Genomic DNA, 15,990 nt, shown 5'->3' with positions numbered 1-15,990 from the left:
GTTAATGGCCCAGAATCTCTGTTTCTTGGGCTTTTCATTTGTTTCAGACCTGCATTAAAAGCTTCCCTCTGACACTATCTGTGCAACTAAGAATAAGTCACTTAGCCTTTCCCTCTGCCTCAGTTTTCTCATCTGTTAAAAATGAGGGGTTTGATTAGATGACTTGGGAGGTCTCTTTCAACTCTAGTGATGTGATATTTATTTGGTAAAATCAAACAAAGAATCTCTACCTCCAGTGTTTTGATTAGGAATGGTGTAGTATTTTGTCAAAAGCTTTTTCGGTATCTATTGTGGTTATCATGTGGTTTCTGTTGGGTTTGTTGTTGATATGATCAATAATGCTAATAGTTTTCCTAATATTGAACCATCCCTGCATTCCTGGTGTGAATCCTACCTGATCATAATTTATTATTCTCATAATAGGATGATACTGTATTCTTTTTGCTAAAATCGTGTTTAAAATTTTGCATCCATATTCATTAGAGAAATTGGTCTATAATTTTCTTTCTCTGTTTTATCTCTTCCTGGTTTAGGTATCAAAACCATATTTGTATCATAAAAAGAATTTAGGAGGACTCCTTATTCCTCAATTTTCCCAAACACTCTTATATAGTATTGCAATTAACTATTCTTTAAATGTTTGATAGAATCACTTGTAAATCCATCTGGCCCTGGAGATTTTTCCCTAGGGAGTTCATTGATGGTGTGTTCAATTTCTTTTTCTGAGTTATTTAAGTTATTTGTTGTTTAAGTTATTAAGGGGCTATTTAAGTATCAAATGTCCTCTTCTGTTAACTTGGGCAATTTATATATTTTTAAAAACAATTGTTCATCTCATTTAAATTATGGGCATAAAAATGGGCAAGGTAATTTCTATTTATTGTTTTAATTTCCTCCTCATTGGAGGTAAGTTCACCCATTTCATTTTTGATATTGGTGGTTTGGTTTTCTTTTTTAATCAAATTGACCAAAGGTTTATAAATTTTATTGTTTTTTCATAAAACCAACTCTTTATTTTATTTATTAGTTCAATAGTTTTCTTAATGTCAATTTTATGTATCTCTCATTTGGTATCCAGTATTTCTAATCTGTTATTTACTTGGAGACTTTCAATTTGTTCTTTTTGAGCTTTTTCAGCTGCATGCCCGGTTCATTGATCTCTTTCTCTATTTTATTCATGTAGGCACTCAAAGATATAAAACTTCTCCTAAGAACTGCTTTTGCAGTATCCCATAAGACCTGGTAGGTTGTCTGTCTCATTATTATTATTCTCTTGAATGAAGTTGTTGACTGTTTCTATGGTTTGTTGTTTAACCCACTCATTCTCTAGGATTTGATTATTTAGTTTCCAATTAATTTTTGGTCTATCTTTCCATGACTTTTTATTACATATAATTTTTATTGCGTTATCATCTGAGAAGGATGCATTGACTATCTCTTCCTTTCTGCACTGAACTGTGAGGCTTTTATGCCCTAGTACATGGTCAATTTTTGTATATGTACCACGTACCACAGAGAAAAAAGTATATTTCTTTTTGTCCCCATTCAATTTTCTCCAGAGAGCTATCATATCTACCTTATTGAGTATTTTATTCATTTTCTTAACTTCTTTCTTGTTTATTTTAAGGTTAGATTTATCAAGTTCAGAGAGGGGGAGGTTGAGGTCCCCCACTAGTATAGTGTTGTGGTCTTTTTCTTCCTGTAACTCCTTTAACTTCTCCTCTGAGAATTTGGATGCTCTACCTCTTGGAGCCCATATGTTTAGTAATGATATTGCTTCATTGTTTATGGTGCCTTTTAGCAGTTTCCTTCCTTATCTCTTTTGATTAGATCTATTTCTGCTTTTGCTTTTTATGAGATTAGGATTGATACCCCTGCTTTTTTTACATCAGCTGAAGCACAATATATTCTGCTCCAACCTTTTACTTTTACCCTATGTGTATGCCCCCATTTCAGATATTTTTCTTGTAAACAACATATTGTTGAATTATGGCTTTTAATCCATTCTGCTATCCATCTCCATTTTATGGGAGAGTTCATCCCATTCACATTCATAGTTGTGATTACTATCTGTGTCTTTCCCTCCATCCTCTTTCCCACCATTTGTGCTTTTAGTTCTCCCTTCTCCCTTCCCCTCTACAATAGAGTTTTAATTTTTGACCACCACTTCCCACAGTCTTCCCTTTCTTCTTTCAGCCCCCCTCAATTTTACTCCCTTTTAATCTTACTACTTCTTCCATCCCTTTTAGCCTCCCCTCCCATTTCTTTCCACATTCTCCTCCTACTGCCTATAGAGCTGGATTTATATCCTTAATTAAGTTTTTTATTCCCTCCTTGAACAAAATCAGATGAGAGTATCTCTCAAATAATGTTCATCTCCCTCCCCTCTTTCCCTCTACTTAATATAATTTTGTACTTCTTCCTGTGATGTAATTTACCATTTTCTGCCTCCTCCTTTCACATCTCCTGTGACTATCCCTTGTCACCCTTAAATCACATTTTTATCATCACATCATTTACTTTATTCTGACTCCCTCTATCTATGTATATCCCTTTTATATTTCATGATAGATATACTATTATCAAGATTAACAAGTATCATCTTCCCTTATTGGGAAGTAAACAGTTTGCCCATATTGAGTAACATGTTTTTCTTGTCCCCTGTTTACCTTGTTATGCCTCTTTTGAGACTTGTGTTTGAAGATCGAATTTTCTATTGAGTTCTGGCCTTTTGATCAGGAAGGTATGAAAATCTCATATCTCATTGAATGTCCATCTCCTTGCCTGAAATGTTATGCTCAACTTTTCTGGGTAATTGATCCTTAGTTTTAGTCCCAGCTCCTTTGCCTTATAGAATATTATATTCCAATTCCTTCGATCTTTTAATGTAGAAGCTGTAAGGTCCTGTATGATCCTGACTGTAGCTCCCCGACATTTGAATGGTTTCTTTCTGGCTGCCCTGTAGTATTTTCTCCTTCATTTGATAGTCCTGGAATTTGACAATGATATTCCTTGGTGTTTTGAGCTTGGGATCCTTTTTGGGAGGTCAATGGCAGATTCTTTTGATGACATTTTGCCCTTTGGATCTGGCACTTCTGAGCAGTTTTCTTTGATGATTTCTTGGATGATAATTCCAGACTCTTTTTTTCATCATGGCTTTCTGGTAACCCAATAATTCTTAGATATTTTTGTCCTGGATCTATTTTCCCAATCAGTTGTTTTTCCAGTTAGTTATTTTATATTTTCTTCTATCTTTTCATTCTTTAGATTTCGTTTGACTGATTCTTGATATCTCATAGAGTCATTAGCTTCTACTTGCCCAATTCTAGTTTTTATCAAATTGTTTTCTTCCGTTAACTTTTGCATCTCCTTTTCCATCTGTCCAATTGTTTCTTTTAAGGAATTATTTTCTCCAGTTAGTTTTTGTACTTCCTTTTCCATTTGTCCAATTTTCATCCATTAGATTGTGTACTTCCTTTTCCATTTGTCCAATTTTGCTTTTTACAGATGGTTCTCTTCAGTGAATTCTTTTTTCATACTTTTAAAATCATTGACCAGTTTTTCTTCTGTTTCATTCTTCAGCTCTTCCAGAGTGTTCTTTGTATATGCTATCAGTTCATAGTCCCCTTCTGATATTTCAGGTGGGAGTACAGTCTCAATACTGACCTTTGTGGTGTTCATGTTTCGGTCCTTGTCCCATAGAAAGATTCTATGATATTTCCTTGCCTGCCTTGCTTCTTACTCACAATGATGACGCTTTGTGTATTGTGGCCTCTGGTTCTTTCAGCTTGAAGATAAAGAAACTGGTGCTGAACTGATTGGTGTGAGAAAGCAGAGGTCAGGTGAATTCTTGTGTGTGTGTACGTGTGTGTGTGTGTGTGTGTGCGAGCGTGTGCGTGCAATTAGCCCTGGAGCTAGTTTGTTTAGTGTAGGGGAGGGGTGGGATGGTCATGGGAGATCTCCTCATCAGAGCTAGAACAAAGACAAGCTCAGGGGTTGGTAATTTCATCTACCCTAGTGTCTTCTCATTTCCCCTGGAGTGCTGGGGCATGCCTCTGATCCTGGTGTGGGTGTTTGTGAGGCTCCACCACCCTGAACCTCCAGATCTTCTCCTGGTTCAATGAGGTGGGACTGTCTAGGACTGCTCCAGTACTCTGCCACAGTGATTTTCCTAGCCTCAGGTGTTATGAGATTGTTTGCCCCTTCTGTTGATCCCATTGATCCAGGATTTTTCTGGGGAAATATTTTATGGCTCTTTCAATGTCAACAAGGGGAGAGGGAGAGAGCATTTACTGATACCACCACTGTTTTGGCTCCTGGAAGTTCAAGTAGGTGACTTACAGACATTTAATATCTGGGGTGATAGTGTCTTAAGCTGCTGCTGCTGATACCTGGGGCTCTGGGGCTCACTCACTTGGCTCCATTGGACTCCAGCCCTGGGCTGCTATTCCACTCTGCTCCTGCTGCTGCCTCAGACCACCCCAAGGCTTTCCTTCTCAGCCCTGCTTTGATGAAAACAGGCTGTGCTGTATGCTCCTCTACCCCCTTGGAACGGATCCTTCCCATCAACTTTCTAGTCTGTCCTAAGCTGTGAATCTGCCACAGTCTGTCTCCTATTGGATTCTGCCTCTTCAAAATTTGGTCAGATTCTCTTCTCAGAAGTATCTGAAGGAGTCTGTCTAAATGCTTAGATGAGTAGTTGCTTTCACTCTGCCATCTTGCTTCTACCCCCATAGTAATCATTTCTTATGGCAAAGTAATAGTTTGTTACTTTCATGCATCACAATTTGCTTAACTGTTCTACAGTTTATGGACATTGATTTTCCTTTCTTATTCTCTGCAAGCTCAAAAAGTATTGCTATGAATACATTGGTTTATATTAGGCCTTTCCTTCCTTCCTTCCTTCCTTCCTTCCTTCCTTCCTTCCTTCCTTCCTTCCTTCCTTCCTTCCTTCTTCCCTTCCTCCCTTCTTTTCTTCTTTCCTTCCTCCCCCCTTAATAATTTTAACTTCTCATTGCCAGTGAACTTGACCTTTTGGATAGGATTTACTAGAGTCAAATTATCAGCAGCAGCCAAGAATTTAGAGATTTGTGAACTGGACAGGTTTTCTGTTAACTGATGGTCAATCAACATACATTAAAAAAAAAGCTCTGTGCTAAGTGCTTGAGATATAAAGAAAGGAAAATAAAAACTTCTGCCTTAAAGAAGCTTATATTTTAATGGAGAAAACAACGTGTATAAACAAACTAGGAACATATAAGACATTACTAATTCTTCTCCTTGGTTGATTTTCTTTCAGGCCCTGAAGGTTTTTTTTGAATTCTCTAAAAACAACCCCCACAACAGAACAACAATAACAAAACACAAATACTCCCTCTGCCTGGCTAGGTTTTTATCCAAGTTTCTAAGTAGGAAAAGCAAAAGGAGACCATCTGTCTGTACTATATTCCAGACTGAATGGAATGAGCTCCCTTAAGTTCCCTAGAGAAACTGTTCATGAGCCTCCCACCTTTGCTGATCCAAAGAGCAGTAGCTAGTTTCAATAAACAACAAGGACTTCAGTCTATCCTTCCTTGCATTTTCTGCTCTTCTGAATTTCTCTCTCTCATGATGTCAATATAAGCTTATCTGGAAAGTAATCACTATGAGTTATGATTTAAGGAACTCACTCAAAAAACTAAACCCACACTTAGTCATAGAATTTTAAATCTGCAGGATGAAGTTGGGAGATCATAGAGTTCAAACTTTTTATTTTACAGCTTGTGATAGAAACCCATTCCTGGCCCCTTGCCTGAAAACACAAATCTGAAAGACCTCTCTCAGCCAGGACATTAAAGTCATTGCCTTGGGCTCCTGGTTTAAAATCCTGGATGCTTAAGTGGAATGAAGTTATCTCATACTTTGCTCCCCCTGTTCCACTCCCAATTTCTCATTCTTCATTTCCTTCCTCCCTCCCTCCAGTTTGGCAGGATTGAATGTCAAGACAAGTCAATAGGCATATATTAAGTTTTCATTAGATGCCAAGATCTTCACTAAGTACTGGGGGAATGAAGAAATGCAAAAAAGGTGGTGAGAAACCAGAATGGTACAGAATAATGCTTATTTTTTAGTCATTCAAATGACTTGGCTGGATTAAAGAGAGGTATAATTCTATAGGGTGACCCTAAAATCAAATATATGAGTCTCTTTGGAATGTCATTTGGACTGTGAATTTGTTTAAAAATATTTTGATAACTGTACTTCAAAAAGACTGGTTTCCATTACATAATTCTATGTATTCATTTAAAAAACCTTATTCTCAGAAGGGGGTCTATAAACTTCACCATATTACAAAAGAAATCCATGTGACAAAAATGGTTATGAGTCCATGTTTAAAGGGAGACATATAAAGAAAGATAGAAAAGACATTATCTGATCTTCTGAGGCCTAGCTGCTAAGGGGAACACTGGTGGCAAAAATACTACACTTGTGATAGGTGTTTCTTAGAAGTCATATTCAGTTTTAGATGTCTTAATCATTGAGCATCCCATGATCTTTGTGAATGTTTTCTCTGGCATTTTCAGGAATATGATATGATCATCTTGGGAGATTCTTGACTCTTTTGGGACATATGGGTGTCATCAGTATAGAGTAAGGACATATAAATAAAAAAAAAAAGAAGTTCATAGGATCACAAATTTAGAACTGGAGGGTACTTTAGAAGTCTCATCAAGATCAACTCTCTAATTTTATAGATGAGGAAACTAAAATTAAGAGAAGTGAAATGCCTTACCTAGAGACTACAATTAGTGTCAGAGGCAGGATTTAAATTCAGGTCTTCCTGTACTTCCAGTTCACTATCCGTTGTTGCACAAGGTTTTGCTCCTTGAATATACTTGACAGATTTTTATGTAGCCATCTTGTTGGTAGAAGTGGGAAATGTGCATATAACTTCTAGAGTCAGGGCATAAATAGAGCCCTATCCAAACTCAAATTCCTCTTTGATTTACTTAGACTCTTTGTGTGTGTTCATCCTTCTTTGCTGAAGAAGACCATGTCATCAGAGAAATGATGACATGACTTGCACTTGACTTTGTTTTGAGGGAGGGAGAGCTGTGCAGGTCACCAGACTCACTTTTCTTCCATAGCCATCTGAATCCAGTGACCAGATATTCATCAGGATAATTGGAGATGACCCAGGATAAGGCAATTGGGGTTAAGTTGACTTGACCAAGGTCACAGAGCTAGCTGTCTCTGTGAGTGTCAAGTGTCTGAGGTGAGATTTGAACTCAGGTCCTCCTAACTCCTGCACTGGTGCTCTATCCACTGCACCAACTAGCTGCCCACAGTAAGACTCTTTATAGTACAGATGGAGGGAAATTATTTTGTCTTATTTTGGATGTTTGTCTTTCATGCTCTTGAACTATACTTAAGGTATAAGTAGCATGATTTGCAAACTCAATATCAGACAAGGGTGTCATTGTCAACAGCCAAGTGTATTGCATTCATTCAGTGAGAGTTTAAATGAAATCGATGTGCCCCTTGAAATAGAGCTCATAATCCTTTTGAATAAAGACAGAACTCTGAGTGGTATCTGATAGTGAAATTTAATAGGTTTTTAAAATATTTTCTGTTAATCTCAGTGACTTATAGGAGTGTTCAGCTGACTTTTACAATGTTAGCTATGCCACTGAAATATTTTTAAAGGAAGATTTGTTTGTATATTTCCAAGTATCCAGATTTCTTTTTTGTCATATCATCCAGAGAATTGAATAGATTTGTTTCTACCATTTATTGAATGCACCTTTTCCTTTCTTCCCTCTTCCCCCACCTCTACCCTGTGCTCTATCCTGAACCCTATTGCATGTTCCTTTTCATAGAGATGTTAAGGTGTTTTATACACACTGCATACTTTTATTTTTGTAATTATATCATGGGAAAGCACATATTTACCATTCTACACTAAGACTTTGAACATCCAGGCTTCTTCTCCGCAGGTACCGAGCTTCAAATTCAACATCCACTCTGATAAAAATGTTGCCATTTGTGTCTGAATTGGGTCCAGGTGGGAAAACAACTGGGATCTGTGTAAATAGGTGGCATTTTTCAATGAAAGTAAAATGTCACAATGATAAGTTTGAACATAAAGGAGAGTGGGGTTTGTTTGGTTTGGAGAGTAAGGCTTTATTTATTTATTTTACAATGATGTATTTCCCTGATCAAAAGAGATGTAGGCCCTTTCAATAATAAGGACACAAGTGTTTTCAAGCGTATTATATTTGGAGGGCCAGAGCATGTTTGTGTGGTGACCTGCATAGCAAGAGAATAAATAGATTTTGCTGGGTGGCCTTGTCTCTGGAGCCTGAAGGTACACATGTGAATTTTGCCTCTTCTCGTGCCCTGGGTTGGTAGAGCTACTTTGCTGCCAACATTCTAGTGATTTGGCACTCAGCATCCATACTCCCTGTCATGACAACCCCACATCCCACTTAGACTTTTCACTCCCTGAGTCAGCTAAACTAATTCACTTCCTCCTGCCCAACGTGACAGTGAAGCAAAGTGTATCATATGCTGGACTTGGATCCAGGAAGAGCTGAGTTCAAATCCTAACAATTACATTTATTAACTTTGGGACATTTGGCAAGTCACTTAACCTTTCATAACTTTAGTTTCCTTGTCTGTAATATGAGGGAGTTGAACTTTCTGGCCTATTTCTTCTACCTCTAAAAATGTGATTCAGTGATATTTCTCAACTTGCTTGTTTATCAAGCTTTGACCTCTGCCTGACATTTCTCTACCTTATATACTATTGTCACATGCACAATCCTTTTTTCCCTTTTTTCACCAATTATAGCCAGTCAATTTGTCAATAAGAATTTATTAGACTCTTATTATATGTTAGTGCTAAGTCTTAGAGATACAAGAAAAAAAAGCCCAAAACACAGTCCTCTAGGAACTTGAATTCTAATAGGGGAGCCCACATGTAAGTAACTGCTTACATACTGTACACTCTCACACACAATGTGTAAGTGGAAGGTAACCTTGCAAGGAAGGCAAAGGCAGTAGAGAGTTGGGGAGAGCTGAGAAAGACCTAATGAAGAGCATATGTTTTGAGTTGAGCCTTAAAGGAAGCCAGAGAAATTAAGTGGTAGAATTAGAGGCATTATACATAGATTCTTCACACGGATCTTTTAAATATAGGTCCATTTTTTCAGTTGGAAAAGAGAAAACAGAGGTAAATTCTCCACTGATTGATCCAAGACTATGGAGTTCAACATTTATGATTTGATGTCTGGTTTACTAATTAGTAATTTACTAATTAGTGACAACGTAGCAAGCGTGACAGGAAGATAAAAGATATCCTTTATTTTTTTTAAAAAGACAACGTACTGAAGGGATTGCCAACGTGTCCTCATGCCTCATCTATTGTACAAAGGCAGGGATTTGTGGCAACTGCCCTGTTAAAATATAAGGTAGCTTTACTTCTTGATTGATTACCACCAAACATAGCTCCAGATCTTTTTGGATAGAGTTACGTTATAGAAAGAATATTAGGAAAGCTTAAGAACTAGATGCATGCTCAGAAGTTGTGTGTTTAACATTAGTCATATCAGTAAGTCTTCTACTGAAATAGAATAGTACTTGAGAGTAGAAAGTAGGTTACCTAATAGTGTATGAGATTTCTTTATTAGCAGCAGTCCTTTGTGCACGGCAACCTGGTGTCCTCAGGATACAGATAGGATGCTCTTGCAGAGTAGAAGAGAATATGAGGTCATTGGGGAGCAATAAGGGATTGATAATACTTAGTCCTCTTGAAAAACCACTTTCTCCTGTACTACTCTCATGATCTTCAAGGTCTTAAGACAATTTTACCCACTCCTACCCATACTTCTACCACTCTTCTCAGTGCAATTGTCTTATTGGTCCAAGGAAGCAACATGGGGAAGTGGAAAGAAGGTTGGATTTGGATCCTGCAAGCCTGGGTTCAAATTCCATCTCTTCTACTAGCTACCTACATGACATTGGGTAAGTCACTTTATGTTTCTTCGTTGCAATTTCCTTAACCTTATCCATTATATGGGGTGTTCAGTAGACTATATGACCTGTAAAGATCCTTTCTCATTCTTAATCTATGATTCTGTGGTCCACTCTATTTTATAGATGGAGGAAAAAGAAGCCTTGGGAAATGACTTGTCCATGTCAACAGTTCAAGGTTACACAGGTAGTAAATGTCAGAAGCAGGATTTTAGATCTAACTCCAAATTCAGTATTCTCTCAGCTCTACCATGCTACCTCCCGCATAGAGGTCAAATTGACTTAACTGTGAAGAGCTGGTGGGCAGGTGACTATACCAGCTACCTATGTTGGCTATATCTTAGAACTGCACATATTCCTAGGCATTTTTTGAAGAACTTACTTATTGCTAATCACTTTACCAATCACTGCTTAATTTGACAGTCTGGTGGTCCAACGTGGCATCACATGAAGTACCTGAGACCAATTTACCTTCCTAGTGTGTGGTATACAAAGTGCTAACTTTATTTAGAAATAGCATTTATTTTAGGAGTAGCATAGTGTAAGATGTCTTGCTTTAGTTTATTGTTTATGATGTATTAGAAGTTAATTTAAATTGTTAGGCCATTATTACATTATTAAATTCAAATTTTAAAACAACTTTTCTTCTATGGAGTATGTTATTATTGAATTGTTTCAGTTTTGGTTTACTCTTCCAGACTCTATCTGGGATTTTCTTTTTAGAGATACTGGAATGGTTTGCCATTTCCTTCTCTAGCTCATTTTAAAGATGAGGAAACTGAGGCAAATAGGGTAAAGTGATATGCCCAAAGTCACATAACTAGTAAGTATCTGAAGCTAGAATTAAACTCATGAAAGTGAGTCTTCCTGATTCCAAGCCCAGTTCCATCCATTCATGGCCCCACATATCTGTCCAAGGGGTATGAATATCTGTAAATCTAATTATATTTGAGAGACTGCTGAAATGTAAGTATTACACATTTTCATAGTAGTAAGAATAACATTTGTATAATGTTTACTATGTGCCAGGTAGTGTGCTAAGTATTTTAAAATTGTTGACTAACAATATCTCACAATCTTACAATTGTAAGAAAACAATAACCCTGGGAGGTTGGTGCTATTATTATGCCCATTTTATGGAAGTAGAAGTTAAGTGACTTGCTTAGTGTCACACAGCTAGGAAGTGTCTGAGGTCAGATCTTAACTCAGGTCTTCATGACTCTGGACCTGATGCTCTATCCACTCACTACACAACTGCTGGGGCAGCTAGGTGGTACATTGGATAGAGTACCAGGTCCAGAGTCAGGAGGACCTGAGTTTAAATCTCACTTCAGACACTTGACATTCACTAGCTGTGTGACCTTGGACAAGTCAACTAACCCCAATTGCCTCATCCTGGGTAATCTCTAGTCATCCTGATGAAGAACTGGTCACTGGATTCAGATGGATCTGGAGGAGAAGTGAGGCTGGTGACCTTCACAGCCCTCCCTCACTCAAAACAAAGTTATATGTAAGTCATATCATTTCTCTGATGGCATGGTCTTCTTCCACAATGAAGGACGAACACAACAACACTACTGCCTCTGCTTGTATATATTGTGTGTGGACTAGATCTGTAATTTTATTGGTATAGGGAACTCACAGGTGGGGAAACTATCAATTCATGTTGACATTTTCTTTGCAATTTATAGTCAGTGTTGCCTGGAGCACTGAGAAGTTAACAAACTTGGCAAGGGTAGCAGTCAGTATGTATCAGAGGTGGAGTGTGAAAGGAGGTCTTGCTGGTTTTAACTCTATTTGCTTTATCACACTGCACTGAGAGATTTTAAAAAACAAAATCATGAATATAAAATTTCTTATAAATGTAAATAATGAGATGTATATTAAGTTAAAGATTTTAATGTTAATTGGGATAATAGAATCTTTTACTTTTAAGTAAATTTGATTATCATATAGTATAATATTTTCATTAAATAAATTAAAAAATACATATAACTGAGGTCTAGATAGGTCAACTGATTATGTAAGGCTACACATCCAAGTTAATAAAAGAACTAGACCTGCAACTTGCTTCTCAACTTCCATATTAGGGCATTTTCTACTACATTATGATATTTCTACTTATAATGGGAAAAATGTTTAAAAGTTCTAGACTGTGAAGGTGGAGTCAAGATGGCAGAGTAAAGGTAGGGACATATTTGAACTCTCCCCCAAAATACCTTTAAATAATGACTCTAAACATATTTTAGAATATGTTTAAAACCCACAAAAAGACAGAGTGAAATAATTTTCCAGCCCAAGACAACTTAGAAAGTCAGCAGGTAAGGTCTGTTGAACCAAGGTGAAAAAAGAACATGGTTCAATGCAGGTCATGGAAGTATGGACCATGCCCTGAAAAACCAGGAGCACGTCTTGAGTTAACTGAATCAGTGGTAGCAATAGCAGTTTCCAGACCTCTTGTCCCACAGGCAGTAAGATGATCAGACAACAGGTCAGAATGAGTCACAGTCTTGGGTTTTAATACCAGTGTGAGGAGCAGTAGTGTGGTAGAGCTTGCTGCTGTAGGGAAGCAGGGCCTCTAGTCTCAGTTACAACACTGAAAAAAGCTCTTGTGGTTGCTCGCAAACCAGTACTATGGTGACAAGGAAGATTAAAATACACACACTAAGAAGAAGACAACAAAGTCAAAATTCCTACATCCACAACCTCAAAGAAAATTTTGAGTTGGTTTCAGGCCACAGAAGAGCTCAAAAAAGATTTTAAAAATTAAGAAAGTCAGAGAGAAATCAAGTAAGTGAGATAAAAGTCAAATAATCAAGAGGAAAATTGGAAAAAGAATTGAGTTTGATGCAAAAATGTCATGAAAAAGAGAGTCAGTAGTTTGGTAAAGGAGGCACAAAAAATACTGAAGAAAATAACACCTTAAAAAAGGAATAGGCCAAAAGGTAAAAGAGGCACAAAAATCCAATGAAGAGAAGAATGCCTTGAAAAGCAAAATGGGCTAAATGGAAAAAGCTAAACAAAAATTCACTAAAGAGAATTCCTGAAAAAGTAGAATTGGCCAAATGGAAAATGAAGTACAAAAGCCCACTGAAGAAAATAATCCCTTAAAAATTAGACTTGGGCAAGTGGAAACTAATGACTCCATGAGACTCTAAATCACTGTTGATGAGAGAAATGCAAATTAAATCAACTCTGAGCTACTACCACAAGCCTGTCAGATTGGCTAATATGATAAAAAAGGAAAATAACATATGTTGGAGGGGATATAGGGAAATTAAATCACTCATGCCCTACTAGCGAAGTTGTATACTGATTCAACCATTCTGGGGAACAATTTGGAAATATGATCAAAGGGCCATAAAATCATGCAAATCCTCTGACCAAGCAATACCACTATGAAGTATCTATCCCAAAGAGATAATAAAATAAAAAAAAAAAACTATGTCTACAAAAATATTTGTAGCAGTTCTTTTAGTGATGGCAAAGAATTGGAAATTGAGGGGATGTCCATCAATTGAAGAATGGCCAAATAAGGTATTGTGTGTGATTGTGATGGAATACTATTGTGCTTTAAGAAATGATGAGTAGGCTGCTGTCAGAAAAAAAAAAAAACATGGAAAGACGTACATGAACTGATGCAAAGTGAAATGAATAGAACCAGGAAAACATAGTACACAGTGACAGAAATATTGTATCATCATCTGTTATGAGTAGCTATTCTCAGCAGTATAATGATCCAAGACATTTATGTAGGACTTATGATGAAAGGTACTTTTCATCTCCAGAGAAATAATTGGTAGAACCTGAATCTAGATCTTTACTTTCTTTACTTCCTTTATTTTTCTTGTCTTTTTCTTGTCTGTTTTGTTTCACAGAATGGCTTACATGGAAATGTGTTTGGCATGACTACACATGTACAACCTATGTCAAACACTCTTTCCATTTGCCCTCCATTCTGTCATTCCCTCCACACCTTACTTGTCCCCTTCTCCTCTACTTTCCCATAGTGTAGGATAGATTTTTCATACCAAATTTAGTGTGCATGTTATTCCCTCCTTAAGCCAAATGTGATGAGAATAAGCTTCACTTTTTCCCTCTCAATTTGGCCCTTTTCCCCTCCATTGAAAACCTTTTTCTTGCCTCTTTTATGAGTGATAATTTGCCCCACTTCATTTCTCCCTTTCTCTTCCCAATATATTCCTCTTTCACACCTTAATTTTATTTTTTTAGATATTGTCCCTTCCTATTCAACTCACCCTGTACCCTCTGTCTATATATGTGTGTGTATAATCCCTCCAACTACCCAAATACTTAGAAGTTTCAAGAGTTACAAATATTATCTTTCCATGTAGGTATGCAAACAGTTCAACTTTAGTAAGTGCCTTATGATTTCTCTTCTCTGTTTACCTTTTCATGTTTCTCTTTATTCTTGTGTTTGAAGGTCAAATTTTCTTTTCAGCTCTGGTCTTTTCATCAAGAATGCTTGAAAGTCCTCCATTTCACTGAAGGAACATTTTTTCTCCCTGAAGTATTATACTCAGTTTTGCTGGACTTTTGGTTTTAATTCTAGTTCCTTTGACTTCTGGAATATCATATTCCAAGTCCTTCAGTCCCTTACTGTAGAAGCTGCTAGATCTTGTGTTATCCTGATTGTAGTTCCACAATACTCAAATTGTTTCTTTCTGGCTGCTTGCAATATTTTCTCCTTGACCTGGGAATTCTGGAATTTGACTACAATATACCTAGGAGTTTTTCTTATGGGATCTCTTTCAGGAGGTAATCAGTGGATTCTTTTAATATTTATTTTTCATTCTGGTTCTAGAATATCAGACCAATTTTCCTTGATAATTTCATGAAAGATGATGTCTACACTCTTTTTTGATCATGGCTTTTAGGTAGTCCCATAATTTTTAAATTGTCCCTCATGGATCTATTTTCCAGGTCAGTAATTTTTCCAATGAGATATTCACATTGTCTTCTATTTTTTCATTCTTTTGGTTTTATTTGTAATTTCTTGGTTTATCATAAAGTCATTAGCTTCTATCTGCTCCATTCTAATTTTTAAATAACTATTTTCTTCAGTGAGCTTTTGAACCTCCTTTTCTATTTGGCTAATTCTGCTTTTTAAAGCATTCTTCTAATTGGTTTTTTGGAACTCTTTTGCCATTGAAGTTACTCTGTTTTTAAAGGTGTTATTTTCATCAGCATTTTTTTGGATCTCCTTTAGCAAGCTGTTGGCTTGCTTTTCGTGCTTTTCTTGCATCATTCTCATTTCTCTTTCCAATTTTTCCTCCACTTCTCTTACTTGATCTTCAAAATCCTTTTTGAGCTCTTCCATGGCCTGTGACCATTGCATATTTAATTTGGAGGTTTTGGATGCAGAAGCTTTGACTTATATCTTCCTCTGATGGTATGCATTTTTCTTCCTCATCTGAAAGAATGAAGAAAATATCTGTTCACCAAGAAAGTAACCTTCTATAGTCTTATTTCTTTTCCCTTTTTGGGGCATTTTCCCAGCTCATTACTTGACTTTTGAGTCCTTTGTCAAGAGGAGACTTGGCGACCTGTAAGTTCTCAGTTCCTCCAAGGTGGCACAATAAAGGGAGAAGAGTTTACTCCTCTCCTGGCCTGTGCTCTGGTCTGGAAACAACCACAAGCTTCTCTTCCCAGGGTCTCCAAGTAAGACTCCCTCTCCACAATTGCCTCTAGCTCTACCAGTCAGTGTTCCTCCTCACCCCAGCACCGCCCCTCAGGGCTGAGATCCAGATCAGTCTCTTGACTCCCCCAGGGACTTTAGACCGAGGACTCAAAAAAATAGAACCTGTACCATAGTGGCTGCTGTCGTCCTGGGCTAATGTCTAGGTCTGGCCCTTTTCCCTTCTCATGCAGGTGAAAGAGCTTTCGCATTGTCCTTTGAATCTGTCTTTGATGTTTGTGGGTTGAAAAATCTGAGATCCATGATTCCATGCCCTG

The sequence above is a fragment of the Notamacropus eugenii genome, chromosome 1, assembly GCF_028372415.1.
Source record: "Notamacropus eugenii isolate mMacEug1 chromosome 1, mMacEug1.pri_v2, whole genome shotgun sequence".
Classification (NCBI taxonomy): Eukaryota; Metazoa; Chordata; class Mammalia; order Diprotodontia; family Macropodidae; genus Notamacropus; species Notamacropus eugenii.
The sequence above is the reverse complement of the archived record's forward strand: the minus strand, read 5'-3'. Positions refer to the sequence as shown.